We start from the raw sequence: 22,436 nt of genomic DNA, 5'->3' as shown, positions 1-22,436 counted from the left end.
CTAAGGTCGTGACGGGGCTACCAGCCACACTCCTGCACTCGCTAGCAGTAGAGAAGGATCTGTCCTGCTGCTGGTTCAGCACCGGATTAGCGCGCGAGCCCACCACGTACGGGCGTCAGAGTGTAACGAGCGTGCCCGAAGCCACACGAGTACGATCGGTTGTTTCGCGCACCAGTTCTCGCACCTATTTCGCGATCTAGTTCGCTTCCGCCGGACGATCAGTTAGGCAGCGAAACTATGCACCGATTCGAATTCACTTTCGTTCCGATGCACCGTAAAACTGCACCAGCCCCGATTGGAATGGGTTTGGCTGCCTATCGCTGTTTTCCTTTCTATGGACGCTCTGGTTGTTCCGAGCCGTCGCCGGTTCGATGCCGCTACCGTGTGCAATCTGTAATTGAAGGAACATCAAAATTCGTTAGCAAACATCATGGGTATGCTCTCAGCATGGGGTGGGCACGGTCAGACGGGAAACGATGTACACACAAATAGGTGCACATACGCACGTGTCTGGTGAAATGAAACGGTATGTCTGCATCGTGGTGATTGCAGTTGTTGCAAGCCGGCACGCTTCCTTTGGCATGATCGATCGGTGTCAAAACGGAGAGTTATGGGGCGATCCAAGGAGGTTTTTTTTATGTGCAAGGGAAAGGAGGCGCAGTTAACAAGGCGATTGGTGTTTCTAGGTTGGAGCTACGAGATTTCTAGCGAATGATCTTCATTTTTTGTGGAATATTTAAGATAGAAAAAAGAGAAAAGTTATGTTTATGTTAAATGACTTTTTGGAGGAATGTTGCTGCATTCTATCGAGCTGTCCAATTATACATCGTTTATTTGTTATTTTGTAAGCTATGTTCAGACCATCCGAGCTCTCCCGGGATAGGATGCCCTTTCATGGTTCGGAGAAGCAAATGTCTCCCAACCCAAAGTGTAAGGAATTGTATTTGTAAATCCGTTTCAGGTAATACTGCCCATCATTTATGGATTCTATCGGAAATATTTTCACCAGGCTTTGTAGGTTATTTCTTGATCGTTCTGTCCATCCCGTAACTTATAAGGGATCGAATGAAGCCAAGCTCCCTTAAAATCCTTCAAAAACCTTATAATTTGGTGGCTTCATCGTTCTTCATCTTGAACTCAGGGCCTCCGTCCAAACGATATTGAAGAGGAACCTGAATGATGGACATTATTACCTATAGTCTTAATCTTTTTCGTTCTTAGAATAGATTTGCATCTTCACACAGTAGTTTCCAGAAGATCTTTTGGACAAACCTCTATTGAAGGACCTTTTCCAATTACTGTGTGGTCATGTTTGGGTATCTGCTCATCTGCTCATCAGAAACCTCTACCCAAGGACCATGAAGAATGGTAACTGCCGTCAGCTTTATGTGGCTTATAAATGTTATACTTATTTTTCCACTCGCGGATATCTTCAGTACTCCACTTCCAAAACAACCATCAAGCGGCGGAAAGAAGGATCCAACGTTCTTCATCAATCCCATTGACAAGTTTACAAAGCACTTACACTAATGGGTTTAATACTCGGCAACTGACCGACTAACTGCCCTTTTTAGCGGTTGCAACTCAAACTGACAGTGCTCCAAGGATATGATCCTTCCTTCCTTTCGGTCCCTTCCTGCCTTGGAAACTTTAGAATTTTATCCCCTTCGTGCAAGTCACGCTGACCGTGGGTTAGGGGGTTTTCCCCCTCTCCATAGAAAACCACCGAAGCCAATTCGGCGCCCAATATCGAAACCGCTCGCGTTTACAACTTTCAAAATATAACATCGCATTTTTAATGAATCGAAAATTCGATGACTGTTGTAAAATGGAGAGAATTGAACGCGAACGCATTGTGATAGGATGTAATGGAATGAAAAATCTTTATGAATATAATAAGTACGATTGTGTTTGGTCCGTCATGGGGAAAAGTGGCATCTCTTTCGTAGAACAGTTCGTTGGGAGTTGTTGCGAGCATTTCTATTATCGCTTTCTCCACACCCTAGCGTCTTATGCCTTCGTTGTCCTAACGAGTGATGCAGTTTTATCTTTGTCCGGTACGTCATAAAGCTGGATGATAAATAAAGACGAATTGTTCCTGCACAGGGCCAGTTGTAGTGATACAGAGCGAGGGAGCAAGATGAATAGGACAAATGGTGCAGAAGACAAATGGAGGAATCAGTGAGGGGTTCATCTTTCTTTGGTATTGGAGGGCGAGTAAGAAATTCGTTAAAATTTTCACCATTTGGTAGGGTGTACCATCAGAGGGAAGATGGAAGGGATGCTATTTGATGGTTGATTTCGATACTGACGACATGACACGATGTGCAAAGTGATAAAGTGGCAGCACAATGCAACGCGATCTGCCCAGTGACCAAGAGCACCGAGGCACTTGGGCAGCTGACCATAATGTTGGCTGAGAGGAAAGGAACCGTGAGGAGCATTTTTATTTCTCAGTTCCATCTTCACAGCTACCATTTTTAGCATTTTTTTGTTTTCGTCGAGCGAAGAATGTTTCTGAAGATTGATTACGGTTCGTCCAATGTTTCCATCGGTGGTCGTTCTGTTGTTTGCGACCAGTTCGCTCTGTGAGGAGTACTCGAGCGTTAAACTGACCATTGATAATCTGGTGCAGGGGTGGGAAGCGTGATGGAGGGAGGCGTCGGAAATGAAATAGATTGGAAAAAGCTCCATTTTCGCCCCCTCTTTTGCAAATGGAAATGAATCGAAAGTAAACATACCAGTTGGCACTGTTTCAAACGTTCGTTACTACTCACATTAGCGAAGCAGAAGGAACTCTCGGAAAAGCACGTGTCAAAGATGTCAGCTTTTACAGTTTTAGTAAACAATTGTTGGTCTTTGGAACGAAAAACGTTTCTGTTTTTCTTGCTTTGAGCTGCAGCTTGAGCTGCTTCGCAGATCAAACATTCTATTTTATTGTTATTGCGCCTAAGAGTATGCAACGCGTATTGCAAAAGAACCAATTTCTGTATCGATAGACTAGAATGTAGGAAGAAATTCTTTAAAATGTTCAAACTTCATGTAATGAAAATTCAAATTCCATTAATATCTCCGCCATTGATAATGAACACAATGCGTGCATCAATCGTATTTATGAAATCAAATTAAACGATCATTCCCCCTGTAAAGAACTCCCAGTCAGCTTCGATTGATGGTCACTCATCATTACAAACTTCAAAGAATCGGTTGCCGCCTATTGCCACCTCATTTGTCTTGTCCCTGCGGCATGTTAACGCGCCACTCAATTATGAGCTCTTCTCATGTGCGATGGAAGAGGGTGGTGCAGATGAGCATTAAGTACTTTCCGCCTTTTCATCGCATCAAACTGGGCCAAACAATTCCTGGAAACGCAGTTGCGCTCCAACAATTACGCAAATTTGTGTGTGTTTGTATGCGTGTGTGTCTTTCACCAACCCACCCACTCAGATATATGCTCAACCCGGTACACTTTCAATGCTCTCGTAACTCTTGTAAACGGTTTTATTTTCACGTTCAAGTTCACACACACACACACACACACACACACACACCATGGGCCGCTCCTCGTCGTCTTTCCCCTGTCGCAGCCAATCCCGTCCAACCCAATTCATTCATCATCAAAGCCAATTGTTGCTATCGAAGCATGAATCCCCCGCTCGACCCACCCCAAAGTCACGCTCGGAATCAGTGGCCGTGTAAACAAACGGCTTAAAACCGGCGTCGACGTAGCGGCATTTGTGTGCTTGCTGCCAGCCAAACCTTGCTTCTCTGGTGGGGTTGGTGTGGTTTAGCAAGTGGCATAAAAACACACAAACACCCCCAAACACCACCAACCCACCGACACGAACAGGTTTTGATGCACACGCACACGCCACACATATTTTGCCAACATACCAGCACACCAAGGGTCTACTTTTACGCGACCACATAAATATTCAATCCAATTTTCATGATTAAGGTCATGCATGCGATCGTTGGGTGATATGTGGGTGAAAGGGGAGGAGGTAAATTTGACGTTTTTTCCCCTTCTTGGTGGGAAAGGATGATTTATGCGTTGTAAAAGTACACCCGAGATCGCTTTCCGGGGCGTAGGGGAGTTGAGTTTTGTGTGTGTGTGTGTGTGTGTGTGGGTGTGAAGGTTCGCTTATGCAATTACGCGAAATACAAGCTACCGGATGGAAAATCGTTGGAGTGATCGAAGATTAGCATCCTTAAGGTAAAAGGAGGCCGGTTTTGTGTGCGAGTATATGTAAGGAATATGGAGATCAAAATATTTCTTTTGGAAAGCTCTTACATCAGGATGACTTGGGAAGGAACACACCAAGAATTCCTTTTTAAAATTCATAACCTTCAAAGAGGTTTGAAAACAAGATGCAAACAAGTGGATACTTGCATCAGGACTTTAAATGATTAAGAGAAAGGAGTCCCTTGCATCCCAAACGGGTTACAGACCCTTCCCTTAAGAAATCAATACGAATCGTCACTCGGTTACTCCTAACTGGCCGTTTTCGTTTGGCACTTTTCTTCTCGATCATCGATTGATTCTATCTTGATTTTAACGAGAAGAAACGGATGAAACTTCTAAGGCCGAAATGGAGAAAGCGAGCAAGAGTTTTGCAGAATTGAATCATGTCCGTACGTGAGTCGATTTTCGGAGTGTAAATTGTAGCCCCCGAAACGTTGTTAGCTTGTGGACGCCAGTGAAACCTCAGACTCTTTCGGAACAGCTTTCTAAGAATCAAAAACACACAAACAAAGCGCCGGAAAACGGTCGTTTTTGTCAGAGGAAAAAGTAGTTTTTCGCTCACCGAAGGTCGGCCGGAAGATTGCTGATGGGAATTGAGTTATACGTTTGGAGGGTGATTTAACAATTGTGATCGTTGTGGGAAATAGAACCAAAAGCCCAATGGTTGGTACAAAAACATAACACAAACAGCCCAGTGTTTTGCCTCGTCTCGTCCAGGCTTGAAACAGGGTGAGGTGAAGTCATTTATCTGTCCTTGCAGTCTAGTAGCAGGTTTAAGGTTCGGCCTGAGGAACATTGCCAATCGCGGGGACATGACAAAGACAACCGGTTCGCATTGGTTGTTTGGGTGGTGTAGCTGCAGTAGCTGCACTGCTAGATGTAATGCACCGGCGAGTTTTTTTGTTGTTGTTGCGAATGCATTGCTTTGATCGGTCGGGTTTTGTGGTTCAATCTGTTACGGATCTATATTCATCTCGCCTGCATTTTTATGCGGCTCTCTCTCTCTCTCCAATACGTAGTGAGTTGTGTGGTGGATGTGGAACTTTTTGCCTTTCACTTTAGCGATTTAAAAATGGAAATGTGATAAACGGTCGGTTAGTGATGGAATTTGTGGTGGAATAAAATTATTGGTGGCATGTGTGCTTTGTTACCCCGAGGTTCCCGAGGGCTTTCCAGAATATGCTACTCATTTTCAATCCGAGCCTGGGACAAAGACAAATGCATCCATCAAACGTCCGTCCTCGTTCAATGCATTGACACAACTTTGTCCAAGTTCTTGCACCAAGAAAGGTGTGTTTGTGTGTGTCTTCACAAATGTTATCCATGTACGTAATAACGTTTTCATTACCCATCCCTGATGTGTTTGACAAGTCAATTTTTACCGATCACTCAAAAGCTCACATTACTACGTGTTCGAAGTGTTTGGCTACATTTCTTTCGCCGAGACACACTCAGCCACTCACACTTCATAAAGCGTTAGCAGAATCGCCGAGTCGCCGTATCTTTGCAACGATAAATCATTTTGACACTCACTAGAGTAGCAAACTGAAGGAGCATTCCAATGCTAAAGGCACCAGATAGGGCCAATATGTCCTCTAGAAGGTTGGTGGCGGCGGTACTGTCTGCTTCTCAAGGATACGGCCAAGTACGTTCGTTCTTATTCTCACATCGAGGTTGTGTTTGCTTTGGGCCACCCCCTTAGAGTTGGGGGAAAGCGCATCGGAATCGGTGAAAGAAACATGCCAAAGTGACAATCGTTCCTCGAGACGAATGAACCGTTTTGTGTAGTTACTTTTAGCAGGAAACTCTGAGTAGAACTGAAGCGTGCGAAAGGAAAGGCAAAATAAGGGTGAAAATTGAGTGTAAGCCCCAAGCCAGCCACCCTTTGCACAGGGTGACTGGGCTATTCTCGTGCAGCACTCGTGTGGCACTTGACTTGCAGCAATCGATCTTCCCTCGTTTGAATACCTAAAGGTATGCAACCTTTCGTATGCGACGAGAATTGGTGTTTTTTTCTTGTGTCTTCCTCCTCCAAGAAGTTCCCGGTCGTTCTCGGGAGTTTGTCTGCGTCATTGGAAAACCATTGCAGAAACAGCAGGAAACCAATTACAGAAATCGTACCTCGCGGCGTCGTTACCCGCCTCGTGAAGAGAAGGAGTGAAGTTCGGTCACACCAACGTCAGCCAACCTCAAGGAAGGATATTAAACGCTAACCGAATAAATCATTCCGGTAACATCTTTCTTCCCGACGTTTATTTATTTTTTATCTCCTTGGTTTGATTTGTTCCTTGCCACGCCATGGTCGGGTAGGTTCGGGTGGGTCGTCGATCGCTGCTTTTTATTGCAAGTGTATGCAAGGGTTTCTTCTTGAGACGACGGATGCGGATTCTGCCATCGAATCGATCCGTTCCAATCGTACGTTTCTTGTTGAAAATCGTTCGCTCTAGCCTTCATTTGTGGGAAGACTGGGTGGGAAGGAAAGGCGAAAGATGACAGGTTTCCCGGGGTAAGCGTTTACCCGTGTTGTTTGTTGGGGCAGCGATTTAAACAAGCTGTAATTGGAATTTGATTACAGCGCACTGACGAGATCGTTCGAGAGAGAGCGTCGTCAGGATAAATGCGCTGCTGATTGTAAACAAGTCCTTTTTCCAAGCAACAGTGAATTACTGATCTGCAAACTGTGGACAACAATCGGAGAGGACTTGTAATTGCGCTGTGTATGCTGTTAGGATTGCCCGTGCCCAAGTTGTAAGGGATAAGGATTCATCGTGAGTTAGTTATCTGTAAATAATCGAGTGTTTAGTGTATCGCTATTCAAGAATTGCTGTGTGGGCGTAGGAATTAAATATAGTTTAGCGAGGACTCCGTATTGATTTTTCCAGTTGCAAAATTCTCAGTAAAAAGCACGAACAAGAACTTTGGTACTATTCACCTCACTGACGCCTTCCTTAGACTTAACATAAACACCTTAGCATCCATAAGTATTTACAGTCCAACTGGGCCACTGCCCGGGTACTGATTATGCAACGACCAGAACACTACTGATTCCACCTTCATTGAACCTCACTTTACTTAAGGTCGACCCAAGCAGAACAAAAACTAAAGGCACGATGGACTCGGTACTTTACACTCAACGGCACCATAAACTAAAACCTCACGTAAGCTTGGTGGCGATTCCTCCCCCGGAACGGTTAGCAATTTTCCACCTGACTAGGTCCAGTGCCGGCCACAGGTGAAAAGATTTAGGGAAACACAAAGTCCGTCCGAAAGTTCTACGAGCAAGGTAGAGAGTGAGAAAAGAGTTTCTGACGATGGTTAAAAAGGCACGATGCATCGAGGAACCATGACCCGGGCTAATGTTTCATTCTTTATGCATCGGCATCGTTCCCCTGCCAGGCGGAACCAGTTTTCTTCGGTGGGTTTGCAATTTCCCATTGTCTGTTTGTTGTGGCATGTGGCGCTTGCTGCTACGGGTATCGTGTAAGATGACTTATTTTTATACGCTGCAAGGGCTATTAACCATCGAGAGGTGTGGCCAGCCCTGATGCTGGCTTTTGTTTGCCTTTCGGTCGGCTTCACTTCGGCTGGTGGTGATTATTGGACTTCGTTGGAACTTACGCCGCAATGCTGTATTTCGAACGCCACCGAAGAGCGTGGCAGAAGGGTTTATTTTGTAATGCACCAATGCAGACAGCGGGTAAGCATTAGGCGCTCTTGGAACTTCTCGAATGATATGCCGTAGGTTAGGGCGCACGTTTGCTGCTGGGTGGTCCGGTCGAGCACAACAAAAAAAGAGTCGATATGCACATTCCGTTTGATGTGTGGCTTTGCTGCGCACGATGAAGAGAGCCTGCGCTCATTTTGCTTGGTACCTAAATCAAGGCTTTTGATTGCAATTTTCTTCTACTACAACTGCCATTTGCAAAGAGTCCATTTGCCTTTGCTGGCAACAGAAACGGAAATGTAGGCAAAAGCAAATAAAAACACAACGTCCTCCCTGATCCAAAGCCAGCGAGGCTCCACGGTATGGTGGCTCCAATAATGTGGGTGATTAGATTTCCGGGCTGCATATGGTCGGGCAATTGGGAGTTGTGGTGCTTTTTATCGGCAGGAAGTTCAAAGCAGCAGGTATTGAACCTCGCGATCATATAGGTCTTGTTGAAGCACAGGCAGGGTAAATAGCGGGGAAAAAATGCTACGAAATTGCACAAACGAATGCCTCCTCCTCATGGTCAGGTGATGAAGACGACGATAACGTGCGGAAACGTGGGCTTAACGAAGAGAGATCGCCAAAAAAAAGGTACTTCTCATCCGTGAAGAATTGGTGAAACTGGCAAAAAGCTTTCAGGCAAGTTCTTTTAACCTTTGGAGGCGTTTTTTGCTTCTTTTTCTTGGGAGTAATGGTTGGTAGTTGTCTACGGCACTGTTCTGTACACATCCTTTAATGCCTTTGGGTCTGCTGCTCTTGGTGGAATCGTTGCCAACTGGTCAGAAGTTTTGTTGTTCCATCCTTGCTTTCCTGGCATTCCACGCCGAGGTGGCATGCTTATGCTAGTAGTACACCGCTACACCACATTTATTTCTACCCATTTGGCAGAAGATTTGTGGAAATTGTGTGCCCTGGACGGGACTGGGTATAAAGTAGTTTATTAAATGCCGCGCGTATACACCACCCAAGCAAAACGGTAAAAAGCATCTTTTCCCATCACCCGTTAGCAAAACATCCAAACCAAGAACAAGTATAATTCTCGAATGTCGTTATTTCGTAATAGCCATAAATATATCGGTTCCCGATGGGAAACGAATTGGCGTTGCACGTCGACGTTACGGTCGATATAGAGGATTGGTAAAAGTTTCCCCGACTGACTTACCCTTACTTTGCGCGGGTTATTTGGTTCTTGTGTCTCCTAGGCTTTTTTCTTCCAGACTCTCTCTCTCTCTGTGGTAGCAGTGGGTGATACAGGGACCATAAAATGTGAACCTCCTGTGGGTCCTCGTCGACTAAAAGGTAGCAGCGGTTCGTGCGATTGATCAGGTAAGGACACCTTCCGGAAGCAGAACTTATTCCCCTTTTTCGGAAGTAGTTGTCGAGACGAACTTTTGTCCAGAGAGTGGATGTAAATTATTGTAAGCTTTATAATTGCAAAAGTCGGATCAAGTTCGAGTTCGAATGTTGTTTCGAGACGGCATCAGGATGGCAATTTGTTCGCTGTCAGGATGGGTGAAAGGGTGCGATGAAAGAGGACGTAATGATGTGCTCTATTACTTGTCTATTCATGTGTAAAACAAGCTCATAATGGTATGTTACTCAGTATCCCTTTTGGGGATACACAAGCTACAAGTGATTGCAATGCGAGAAGGGCTTTTGGTCGATATCGTCCTATGTGTTCTTTAAAGTTAATTTGTAGGCCGACATTGCAAGGCTCACCGGTTCTGCATTCATGACCCGAATAAGGAAAAAGGGATTTATTTTAATAATTAATCACTGAAGCTTCCAACACAGCTCCACATCGTTCCCTGTAGGCATCGAAAACATTGCTTTAGAACAAAGCGTTCACTACATAAAAATGAAATCTTCATCAAATTATGATAAATGTGCCCGTGTTCGCTTAGTAGAATATGTAAGCGAAGGTACGTTTCCACTGGATGGATCCCGCTCGAATGTTTTATGACTCTCGTATGCACAATTACTTCGTCCCAAAAGCAATGTTCACGCGAGACACTATTGTTTTACGAAAACTCGCTCCGGTAGTAGAGCACACAAAATATGGCCGCGGTGCAACGACATTCGATGCAGAATTAATATCCCGTTTAGCATAATGCTCAGCAGCAAAATGTATTGAAATTCTATCCGCAAAACGCTATACTCGCTTTCCGAACAACGGGAACCACCAGAGGGAAGGCTAGATTGGTGAGTGGGAGTTTGCGAGGGGAGGTTGAATTTTTATTCCCCCCATACTCTTGTCGTGCACGTACAACAAGTGACAAAATTTCGTATACATTTTCTTTTTTCCATGTATTTTCTGGTAAGTGCAGTTTTGCCATACCGGCGATGCTTCAAGAAGGGAAAGTCGGGGTGGACAAGGTTCACATTTTTCGATGCATTGCTTATGAGGTTCGCTTTTCCCTTGCGGAAGCAGTCGTCACGTTGGTTACGGAAGAACCAAGGAATAAAGTAGGTGGGTAGATATTTCGGCACCAAGTTCTTTCCACCCTTGCCCTATCCAGGGTGTCGTCAAGTCCTCCACACACACGAGGAAGTGCACACGAGAGAGACAGACAGAGAGAGAGAGAGAGAGAGAGAGAGAGAGAGAGAGAGAACGAGACACAAGGTTGCATTATTTATTCATTGCACAGCGTTGGAACCAAGCCTGAAGCACCTGTACGGAAAAGGATTGTCCGTAGGTTTTTGCCGAATAAAAAACATCACCAAAAGTCTTCTGTATAGAAACAATGACAGAACAAAAAACCGAAGCGCAGATAAAATCATTGGATCGATCAGTGGCAAGAAGCTTTAAGCATCCTTTACTGATGGGATTAAGATACTGTAGAGCTAGCAAAGTGAGTTACGATTTAAAAACCTGTCGGGAGGCTCGATCAGATCGTTTTGTCCCGTACGATCCATCAATCATGACCGCTAGCCCTCAATCACAGATTCTGAAAACCAATTATTAATCACTTTCGCCAACAATCGGTTGACATGTGTGCAGCGCAATGTCAACCTTTTGTCTGAGGATGTTAATCAACGGTGTGTTCCATGGTTTTGGATTGATGGCACCGAAGTGAGCCAAGCCCTGTGTGTGCACACCTGCACCGTGCAAACCGATCCAAGGAAACACGTACGAAAGCGCGACAGCACTGGGCCGTGCCGGTGCAACGTGCGCCCGTTTGATGCTGGCCCGACACAGAGGCTTATGACGTTGAGGTTTTTGATCTCGGCCGTTGCAAGCTGTCATGTCGGCCGGCTGGAGGATTTTTTGTTGTTGTTGTTGTGTGTCCCTTTCCTGGTGGCTTGTCATCTGTTAGATTTTTATTCTTGCAAACTGCAGCACGTCCTTGTCAAGATGAACTACGGTGCAGATATGGGCATTTTTTTTTGTCGCCGTTGCTGTTGATACGGCATTCATGCCTTAGATCCAGCAATGCATAGCGGAACAAGTAGTTACGGCAGAAGCTTTCCTATGACGAAGGTGATGACATCCGGTGACGAAGGAAAGTGAAGAAAGTGAATAAAATTGTCGTCCCCATATGACGCCCGTCACCCGTCACAGCGCGCTTTGTTGGGTTATTTTTAGTAGCAAAATATGGAGGACCTACTCGCCGGGATCGGAATTGCACGAGGAGCGAAATGCTAATCCTGCTCCTAATCGAACCTACCTAGTCGTGTGTGAGCGTGTAAGCAGAAACATCGAAATTGAGCTGAAGTTCTAATAGCTTTGTTTGTGCTTAAAGCTCACTGTTCCGATAAATATGGTTGCTGGCATTAAGGGAGAAGTCCTCGCACACCCACCATTCGGAAGGATGCACCAGAAATTATGCAATGGTGTCGCGTACGACGTGTGGTTACGATTAGCTCGTTCGCATCACTTACCATTTTCCATCATCCTATTTTGCCGGTATTGCGTAAACGGTGCATAAAAGGATCGATACCGTTGTTTCACCGTCTCATCGCGTGTCATCGCGCATCACGCTTGTGGTGCCATTAATATTTTGCTCCAGTGTAATGCTAGGCGTAATGTCGCGTAATGGTGATGTGCGGTGTCCGTTTCGACACGTTTTCACCCGCCTCGATGCGTTATGTAAGTAGGACGTAAGAATGATTCTTGTTACTCTGACGGAACAAATACAGCACACACAGACATAGGATGTATCGGATTCGGTAAAGACGAAGTTCGTGTCCCGATGGAGTATACGCAGAATGCCGGAAGTAGTGGCATTTGCTTCCGATCGGAAATTGCTTCCAGCATTATCAGAGCATGATTCCAGCATTTGCTACGAAACGAAATCGACATCCTCACGGCATGTGCGATACAATACGAGGTACATGAGTGGGGGTTTAAACTTTTTTTGCCCAGTGTTTCATACATTCCGTCTTAGTTTTTTTTTATGAGAAACCCTCCCGAGACCTGACAACGCACGGTGGCGTTAAAGCTGATGATGCTCTGTCAAGCTTCACTGCAACGTTATCGGTGACCTTTTCTGTAGTTGAAACGATTGCAAAAGGAAGCCGTTTAGTTTTCCGTTTGCTGGTTTTCAAAATTTGCACCGCATCCGAAAGGGAAATTTGGAGGTGAAATGTCGGCTCGTCTCTAATACACTCGCCAAATGCTACTCGGCACTGGAAGTGATCCCATTTTTGAGGATCAATTTTGACAAAATTACCCGTCTATTTGAAGATGGCCAAAATGTTCGTCCCGGTTTTTGATGGACGGCTTTGTTACCCGCCGTCAGTATTTGTCAAAAACCTTTCATACGGGTCGGGAAAAGAATTCTCCAGTTTATTCGTCCTCATACGATGGAAAACCATCGTGTGTGCTGACCATGGCTACAAAAGGAAATTTTTCATCTTACTCTGCATACACTCGACGGTGTGCTCGCTCACAGTATGCCGTAATTGAGCGCATCAATTGAATTACGTGGATGGAAGTGGATGGGTTGCAAGGAAACGGTGCAACAAAATAAGATTATTTTCCCTACATATGCTCATTTTTCCGACCGAATAGCACAAGCATACTTGCATTATTCGGTCCAACTGCCTGGGCCACTCTTACCAGACATACCATTCATACCCGGAGACACTGATTAGATGCTTCTTTCGCGGCTCACAGACATAAGCTTCATGAATTTCATGACGGTCATCACGGTCGGTTGGTGGACATGGATAGCGGTTCTTCGGTGCAACGTCGTGCAGCGGCGGAGTTGCCATTTTTCTTGCCTTCCCTCGGGGAACCCGGGGACGGATCATTCGGTTTGCTTTCGTCGTATGCATTAAGCGGGCGGATGGAATGTGTGCTTTGCACAGCAGTGGTTGGTATGCACTTGAAAATTGCAGCAGCATGCTTTCAGCGATGCAAAATCTCGAAGACTGAGTGGTCTCCTGTCTTGTGCTGGTTGCTGAATACGTGAACAAATGGCTGGATATTTGTAGCGCAGCAGGAACGCGGGATTGGGTTGGGTGCTATCTAAATCGGAAAATATGTTTATCGTTATGGACCGCTATTAGCGTTTGTTCTTTTTTGTTGCGGAAAACCATTGTCATGGTCTTCTTGGCTTGACGGTCACCATCGAGAACTGCTTGCTTTGGGGTTCGTTTCGTTCACTTGAAGCGAGCCGGGATCGGTTCTGAAACGTTAGAGGATCAGAATGATAGCACCACAAGCAAAGTAAGTGTCCTTCCAATATCGTACAATACCGTTAGTGGTAAATGGGAAGAAATTGTCCCACGGAGCATCAACCACCATCAAGCAACCGATGGGCATCGCATCGTTTTGTGGGCAATAGTAATAGCAAGAAAGGACATCGCGACAGAATGGAAAATGAAGAACGTCCTGGCACACTTTTAATTAGAAAGACTGAGCGTACGGAGCGCTGAGGTTATGCAATCACGAAAGAATGGCGTCAATGGCAACACCCACACCCGATCACACCGGCCAGGTTAATGCGAGTTAGTTATTATTTACGACATTATCATTACGGTTATTATCTTGGGCGCGATCGTGCTCCATAATCGGTACGGTTCTTAATTCGCGTGTCAGTTCATATTTCCGCGAGACTCTTTTTGCAACTCCGTCTGAATAGCACCATCCGGACAGGGAAACCGTTTTATTTTCTCGTCTTCTTCCGGGTCTACGTAGAGCTTGGTTGAAGTTGAAGCTTCCTATTTTCCCTCGTCTTTCGCACCAAAGCATGCACATGCAGCATGCAAAGCAAGTGCAGCTAGACGAAGATAAAGTTTCCTGATAAATGACTGATAAGACAGATGGTGCGTTACAGTGTTTCTTTTTGGCCGTTTCGCGGACGAGGGATAAATCATTTCCCGTAGTGGTTTCTTTTGGCATTGTGTAAAACGATCATGAAGTCTTAAGCAATTCTTTTTCCACTATGACGTTTGAGCTCCTTTTCTTTTCTCAAAGCTTGTTTCTAATAAGATGAGTTTCGGGTTAGGATAAAAAAGAAAACTGATAGTCTGATGATTGTAGTATACGAATGTTGTGTATGAAAGGCTGGAGAAGGATAAAATCCCAACATTCTAAAGTACCCTAGAGAAAAGAGCAAAATCTGTTTCTGTTGCAACGTTGGAATATAAAGTTGTCAAAACGAAACCCCGCGAGCTTGGCAGAAGCCAAAACGGTTCTTTAGTATGTCAACAGTCCGCGCTGAAGACGAAGCGGTGCGAGTGCAACCATTGAAAAACTGCAGCTCCCATAAATCAAGCGGTCCTCGACAGCGACAATCTTTGACCACACTTTTTCATCCCATTTTGCGAAAAAGGGGACGAGACTTCGAATGCTGCGAGAGTCAACGATTACTCAAGAGCCAAGTGTCTCTTGTGGTTGATTTGGAATAAATAAAGTAGCGAATGGGAGGAACTGCTAGATTGTTAGGAATGGGTTGTACTTTACATGTACATTGCTATACTTTCTGTTTCTTTGAAATACATTCACGCGTACTAGTGAAGTTCTTCCCTTTGCCAAATCAGCGGTCGGTGAAAGCGGAACTGGTGGTTCCTCAGTAAGAGAAGAGCTTGGAATGGAAAATAGTACACACATCAAAATGTCGACCTTAGTAGGACGGATCGTTTCGTTAATTTATAGGTCAAGTCTATCACGGTTTCTCAGCGGTTGTGGGTACATCCACCATCGAAAGTGCTCCGGAACAGAAAAATAGCATGTGGGTGTGTGTGTGCAGATGTGCGTTTCGTGCGAAGCTTCAGGTGTATTTTGTATTGTGTATTATAAATTCCCACCCATCCCCATTCATCACAGCGAACATCCCCATCCGATCGACGGGTGGGTTTCGTGAACGTTAGCTCTTAATTAGAGCTCACTTCCTCGGTAGTCATTAAGGAGTCGGTGGAAAACATCTGGGCCGACCGTAGGAGGGCATCAAGTCGTAGACATAAATTAAGCTTCAAAAATAGTTTTCGCGTGGCAGAGCGCGTGCCGACCGCGGCGTGGCGTTTCGTTGTCGTACCGTTCGGTGGTAATTAGATTGAACTCCAGAGGATCTGTAAGGTGCTCTCTAGCAGCTTCCGGAGGCTTCGCTGGATGTGTTCCCGGGTGTGCAAAATTCAACCTGGCACGCCATACGCGTGCGGAGATACAGATGCTCCACAATAGAAGTCTTGCGTTTTATCTGGAACACGACCAACGCCACGATCTTCGTTTTTCCTTCTCCTCTGCACCGGAAAATGGAATGGTCCCGTTTTGGGGGCGCCATGGGTAGCAGCACATTCAATTAAGAAGCCAAGGTGCTAACGCTGCTAGGAACCGTACTCTTGCTCTCGATTCTCCCGAGACAGGGCACCAATTTATCGTACCCCGGACGGTTAAACGCTTCATCAGGTGGTGGGGCTTTTTTCTGCAGTCGGGCGGCGCCTAGGTTCATTATTATTATGTCGTACGTACAGCGATGGCATGTAGAAAATGGTGCGGTTGTTATTACAACCAAATGAGGCGTTAATATGATTTTTATTACACCGTGCCCAAACCGACCGCGCACTGGAGTGTGTGGAAGCGTCATCGTTAGTGTCGATTTTGGTTTTTAATTTGGACGAATGTGCCTGCGCTACGCGGTAATAGGGAGGCCGAGACCGTTCTATCCAGTCGCTCGGCGGTGTTCAGGATTTATTATGGCATGTCATTAATAATCGGGATAACGTGAAGCAATTCTGAGGTTGTGTTTTTTTTTCGGGAACGCTTCTTTGTGGTTTCGTTCACTTTATTTTGAATGTTAATGTTGTTGCCTGTTTTGCTGCATGTAAAAACGATGTTTTTCATACTCACATTACTGCGCCGGGTGGAATACTGGTAAAGTGGACCTTGAAATATGGTTGACAGATCTTTTTTTTTAATTTGTTTGCAGACACCACTGTGTATGGTGCTCGGGGGAAGTTCATCTTAACGCGTGATCCAACCCGAAAGACATAATAAGGCGAATGGAACATAATTTAACACTCACCTCCAATTTCCCAGTCCCAATGTTGGGTGGTTTTGTAGCAACAGCAATCTATTTATTATCGGGCTCCAACCCTACAAAAAAAAAAAAAAACGGAGTATATCGTTTATCTTGCAAGTTGGCGATTGACCATCAAAATGGTGCGTCACTAACCCACTGGCAAATGAAGGGTGTCACCCAGATGTCAATGGGAATTTTTACACGCTCCCAAGGTTACATTTCGCAATCAAGAGAGCTGGTTGGTCCATAATAGGCGTGTTTTTGTGTTTTGGGAAAGCAGCAAGGTGATCGAGTTTAAAAACTACAAACAAAGTCAAAACAGTGATCCCCGTTGACCTGCTTCTAAGATGACATTATTTACGAGATTCATATCTTTGCCGAAGAATGTTTCCCAAAAGCACAGTTGTGGCATAAATTCGTCAAACTCTATTTTCCGATATTCCGAATTATTCTGTTAAATAAGCTCGTCTGATGTATAAAATATGTTTGAAGCAATAATTAAATTTAGTTCATACCATTCCAGCATGTCGTACCTCGGGGAAATATTTTGTATCATTTTCTACAGTCAGACATTTTGCAGCGGACCATGCGGACGTTCGTTAGCCACACCACACATATCGTCCGGACCCGTAGCACGTCGTCTAACGACAGGACATGACTTTGTTAGTACCGGAGGAAATGAATTTTCCTAAACGTTTGCGAGCAGCCAAAGCAGCCTTCGTAGTGTACGGTTCGTTTATGAACTGTCGTTACTATTTGTCATCGGGACTGCATTACCTTTTTTACGCTCCTGGTACGTTGTAGGTGTATCCCTCGTACACCTGTGTATGTTTGCCGGTGGTGGTTGTCGTTTTTATGAAGCATAAGAATAAACTAGCGCACTGGAAATGACGGCGTTGGGGTTTGGGAAAATATCCTGCATGGGATGAAATTTTTGCTAGAAAGCGGAAAACCCGACACACACACACACCGTGCTGGTGCTGTCGTCATCTAGTTACGTGTGCATGGACAGCTAAAAGTATGCGGAGCGAATGTTACGTTAGTGACCCATGCAAATCTAGATCGATCATTAGAAAAGAATTCGTTTTTTTATTGTACTGTTGGCACTGGTGAGGATGACCCCTGCTACTGACGTAAACGTGCTTTATAGTATCGTAATATTTTTATGTACTTGTTTGTCAAGTGAGGGATTTCTTGCTATAAAAGCAAAGGATATCTTGACCTAATTTTGCAACCTTTTAACTCTTTATTTTTCTTATGGAATGGATTTTCTTCTAGCAGAAACGAAGAATCAGAAATGGGCTTTAATCTCAGCTTAAAGTGACGTTCAGTGCAAAAACGTACCAATGTCCCAGTTTATGTCTACCAATCGGAATGTCGCATGCAGCACGCTACAAATCTGCCCACAACGACACGAAGCAATCGGGGGCGCCGTTACACCAAGAGCACATGTTTCGAGCCTTTTTCGGTCTGCAGTGAGGCATCTTCGAGACACCGCGCGTGACACGCGCGCGTGCCGCTGAAGTTGGTTAATTCATCTTCATCGCTGGTACATGATTTGCATAACACATTCGGTACATCCAGACCGAAAAACCCGGACAAGCATTAATCCATCATCGTTGGTCGGAATGGCAGCACGCGCTTGCTACCCATTTCCTTCGTCAACTAGTTGGGAAAATGTGGGCAACTACTGTGTGGCCCAGACAAATCAGCCCTGCCGGCTCATGATGGTTGATCTTGTCGTTGATGTGGTTATTAGCCAATCTGCACCATCCCAGGATGCCCGGTGTGCCAGGATGGATGGAGATGGAAATGTTAATTTATGACCCAATCCACCAATCATGTTGTTCTTGGTGTGTACATCCCACCTTTTCTCATTTCCGGACATCGCTCGCATCGCCTCCAGCTTCCACTGTTAGCCGTGCGGTGTATAATTTCGAATAGTGATGTATAGTATGGGGTTCGCGAAACTGGCTCGCGTAATATTGCGTGCGTTCGGTGGGTTGCCTACGATGTGCGCCTATGTAATACGACAAACCTGACGATGTTGTCATCGCACGCCAGCCTCGGATATATTGATGGATGCTGATGTTGCGTCGCCCTTTTTATCGCCCCCCAAAAATGACGCCTTCGTGGCGTCTCCCACGGGAAGGTAATTGCAAGGTAATGGCCTCCGGTATTTGAGCCCCTTTAAAATATAGGGGGCCAAGGTTGAACGTATTGGAAGGCTTGGTCAGAGTTTCCTCTCTAGTAGTTTGCATAATGGAGTGCTTCTTCCAAATCAAACACCTCCAAAATGCTGCTCGATAAAGTTGATGGCGGGAGATGATGGCGTGAGTGTCATTAGTGAGTGGTTTTGCCATCGATCGATTGCGCGAGGGTTCATCCACAGTGTAGCTGTGTCATGCAGGTGACAACCACTCCAACAACCTCCACTGCAGTTAACTACTGCTGGGAAGGTAAATTATGGAAATTGAGAGAAGAGTTTGCCCCATCCACACTCAAGCTTCTTATACTGTTTTGTGTGTGTGACCGGAATCGGTGTCGTTGACAGATTTGTCAACATTTGCGTTCGTAGTAACATCGGGATTTGGCACACACAACCCAAGTAGTAGATAATTAATGAGTAGTTAAAGATAGTGCCCTTTAGGATGCAGTTCTCGTTGGTGATTCATTAAAGAATCTATCTTTAAGCACAACCAGTTGTTGAGACCTCTCCAGCTCCGGAGTTTTCCTTGTTGAAGTACCAGGAAAAGCACCCCATGTTCATAAATACTGTGGTCTCAATCCCCGTAAGCTCGTAGCACGATAGCACATTCAAGCTGTGTTGTCTTGTTTTATGCACACGTGGTGCGGCTGTGTGTGTTTGTGTTTAAAAGTACGTTTTTACGCTTGTTTTTCGTAAAAAAACCCCGGGACCAAAATGGCACAAAGGAAGACCCCAAAAGCAACGGCAATAAACATTGAACACTTGCTGGCCATTTTAAAACCAGCAGGGACTGCTCAGTGTAAGCATCTACACTTGCAAGCGTGCCGCAGCGGGATGCGGCACGGCATCCCGTGCAAGCGGGATGCCGTTTAAGGTAGTGAAGCGTTGTTTATATTTTGTACTGCAAATTTTTAACAGATACACCATACATACTGCTGCTGCTTGCTTTTCATCCCTGCCGAAGTCCTAGCCAAGTGAAGCGAACGGGAACATGGAAGCGATCGAGTTGCAGCAGCTTTAATCGTCCGTTTTCCAAGGTTTTTTGGGTTTTGGAAAATGAACAGAAAAAGAATCCTTTTGCTCTATTCTACAGTGCGAAAAGAAAATGGATGGAAAGCCCCTGATGAAGGAGCTTTAAAATCGTTCCTACAGTAACCTCTCGGGAGCAATCGTTTCGCTCGTTCCGGAGGTCGAGGAGTGAAGCATTTTCGCTTTATTTATTACTGTGCAGTGTGTTTTTTATTCTTGATTTTAGCACTGTGGTGTTCGCTGTTCCCTTTTTTGCATCCTCACCGTCCGGGAGGGCACGACGCTGGTTTGTTTGGCTTAATGTCAACGGGGTTTTGCGCCATTGCGCAAGGATATGTTGCTGTTGTTTGAGTTTAGTCTTCACGTTTTTTTTTCTCTGTCGTTCTTTTAAGTGCAAATAATTTGACTTGGCATTCGAGGAGCCAAGGGGTTCTTTGTGGTAAAGTGAAGCGAGTCCAGTCTATGGCTCAATAATCGCTCCTGTATCCATATTGCCAGATGAACCACCTCGAGCCGAACCAAAGTTTACGATAGTCGGATTTTATTAACCGCATTTGATTTATGCTTGTGATCGGATATTTAGAGACTTTATGACAACCGTTACCCGTATTGCATCACCAGTAGTAGTAGAAAGGATGCAGCATTCCGTTCATATGAGGATTTTCTTGGCGAAATCACCCTTATCGGTGGTACGACGCACCCACATCACATACTGTGCAGACTCCGTTTATGGATTCTTGGTTCTGCCGGATTATATTAAGATTGCTGGTAGAGCTTTAAGTGCTAACCACTTAGCAAGGGTGTAAATCGGTTGCGGAATATGATTTTCCACACTTACCGATATGCGTGTCGTGTGTGTCTTTTTGCCGTTCGACAATCTCGGACGATCGTTCGCCCGGTTGTGGGTAGCACGCTTTGCCACGGTAAACGATAAAAGATGATACGGATTGAGCGCCATTATGATCACGAGAACATTCGACCAAAACACACAAAAAGGTTCTCCTGGCGAGATAGCAGGCAATTGAATTGACGCTATGATTTGATTTCGAACGTGCTCTTGATGCGACGTCGTGTCGTGTTTCCTTAATGGTGAGGAAAATTAGACACGTTTGGCTGTGTAAATGGTGATCAAGATTTACCGGTTGGAATAATTTAATTCTGTTGCTTTTGAGGATGTTCCCCCTTTTTATCTGTTGTTAGATTTTGAATTGAATTCTACTTATCTATTCGGAGGATTATTTTATCATTCTCTAAATTTCCATGTTAGGCAAGGAAAAGTTAAGAGAATGCAAATCAGAAATCTCGCCAAAACCAGAACCAGAGCTGTATCGCGGATTTTAGCATATCGCTCCGGAAAAGGACATTTTGAATTTAATTGAATAATTTTAGTTTGCTCGAGTTTTGATTTTTCACCATACATATGTGGTTAGTGCCTGCACGGTATGCAAGCGATAGGCAAATGGCAAATGGTGAGATGGCAGCAGGAGGAAGTATTTTATTGAAATATGGTCCATTTCTGCGGTCACCCGGTCATTATGCGTGATTATGCGTTTCCGCATCGGGTGGCGCGTTCACCGGCAACCTATTACCATTAGTGTTGGCGCTGCGGTTGTTTAATTTGTGATTGTCAAAAATGGTGCCCAATTTTTCATCCTTCCCGATACATACGCCGGGAGAAAAGTGCTCGCTGTCGGTTGCGTCATGTGTTGTTTACGATAATCGTGGTGTGGTGCATCGTGTTGAGGGAAATTAGTTCATGATAAAACCGTTTAAACAGCCGTAAATATTAATGAAACATCATGCAAACGGCTGGCAGCTGGTTGGGTAGTATTGTATTAATGCGATACACACGTGTCTGAAGAGCGGAAAATGAGAAACTAATTGTTTTGTCCTCTTTTATCAGGCTAGTGCATGAAGCGCGCTTCAAGAGCAAACACGATATAAACATGAAAAGAATTCGGCATTTACTTAACACCGTAATGTTCTTCTCATAATAATGTATTAATTATTAAAGTGTAAGTAATATTATTTAAAAGTTTTTTAAAGAGCCAAAGGACAAAGGAGAGAACATTGCGCTGTGTATTATAGTAATTAAAATGCTTCAATTACGAAAATAATACTTCTTGTCAATCGTGCACCAGATCGTTCCGCTTTACCTTTTTCTCGTAGAATGGGTTTTCTCCTGCATGTCACGAACCAATCAGCTTCCATTCAACCTGTTAAACGACCATTGTGTGTTTATATTATGGGGATTTTCAATAATCGTGAAAGCGTGTTTTTATTACTCCTGGACTGGTCATCTCGCCATCACAAATTCCATTCTGCACAAGAGAACCGAACCTGTGTGTGTGTGTGAGGGATTCGCAACAGGAGAACGATAAAAAGATGCCAAAATTGAATGAGCCTTTTATAAACCAAAAAAGGTTTGTTTTTTCTTGTTGTTTCGGTTCATCCCGCATTATTCGGAAATCACAACTATCCAGGAAGGAAGGACAGTTTTATGTTAAACAGGTCCAATTTCATCCCCGAAGGACGAAGCTTGTGGAGATGCTGAATGAGCATCGAAAGGCTAGTTTGGTTGGGTTGAGGAAAAACAAATTAAATTTCCCTCCCAATAAAGGCACCGAGCAGGAAGATGGGATAGACTAGGCTTATGCAGAAAGTGCGTATATGTCCAATTTTCCAATTTGCTCAGAATTCTGGACTCTGGATGATGTTTTTAACCGGCTCATTTGGTGGGGTTGGAGTACATTTTTTGCTCTGTCTCTCTCTCCC

General features: G+C 44.7%; 2 protein-coding genes across 5 annotated transcripts in view; one reads left to right on the top strand and one right to left on the bottom strand.

Annotated features, from left to right (window-relative positions):
• The window catches only part of LOC126564252 (dual specificity tyrosine-phosphorylation-regulated kinase 2), a 188,660-nt gene that overhangs the window by 29,795 nt on the left and 136,429 nt on the right, over positions 1–22,436 (bottom strand). The window lies entirely within an intron of this gene.
• The window catches only part of LOC126565988 (rab3 GTPase-activating protein catalytic subunit-like), a gene marked incomplete at its 3' end in the record, with an annotated part of 113,365 nt that overhangs the window by 12,930 nt on the left and 77,999 nt on the right, over positions 1–22,436 (top strand). The window lies entirely within an intron of this gene.

The sequence above is a fragment of the Anopheles maculipalpis genome, chromosome 3RL (genome assembly GCF_943734695.1).
Source record: "Anopheles maculipalpis chromosome 3RL, idAnoMacuDA_375_x, whole genome shotgun sequence".
Taxonomy (NCBI): Eukaryota; Metazoa; Arthropoda; class Insecta; order Diptera; family Culicidae; genus Anopheles; species Anopheles maculipalpis.
Note: the sequence above shows the minus strand (reverse complement) of the source record. Positions and strands in the feature narration are given on the sequence as shown.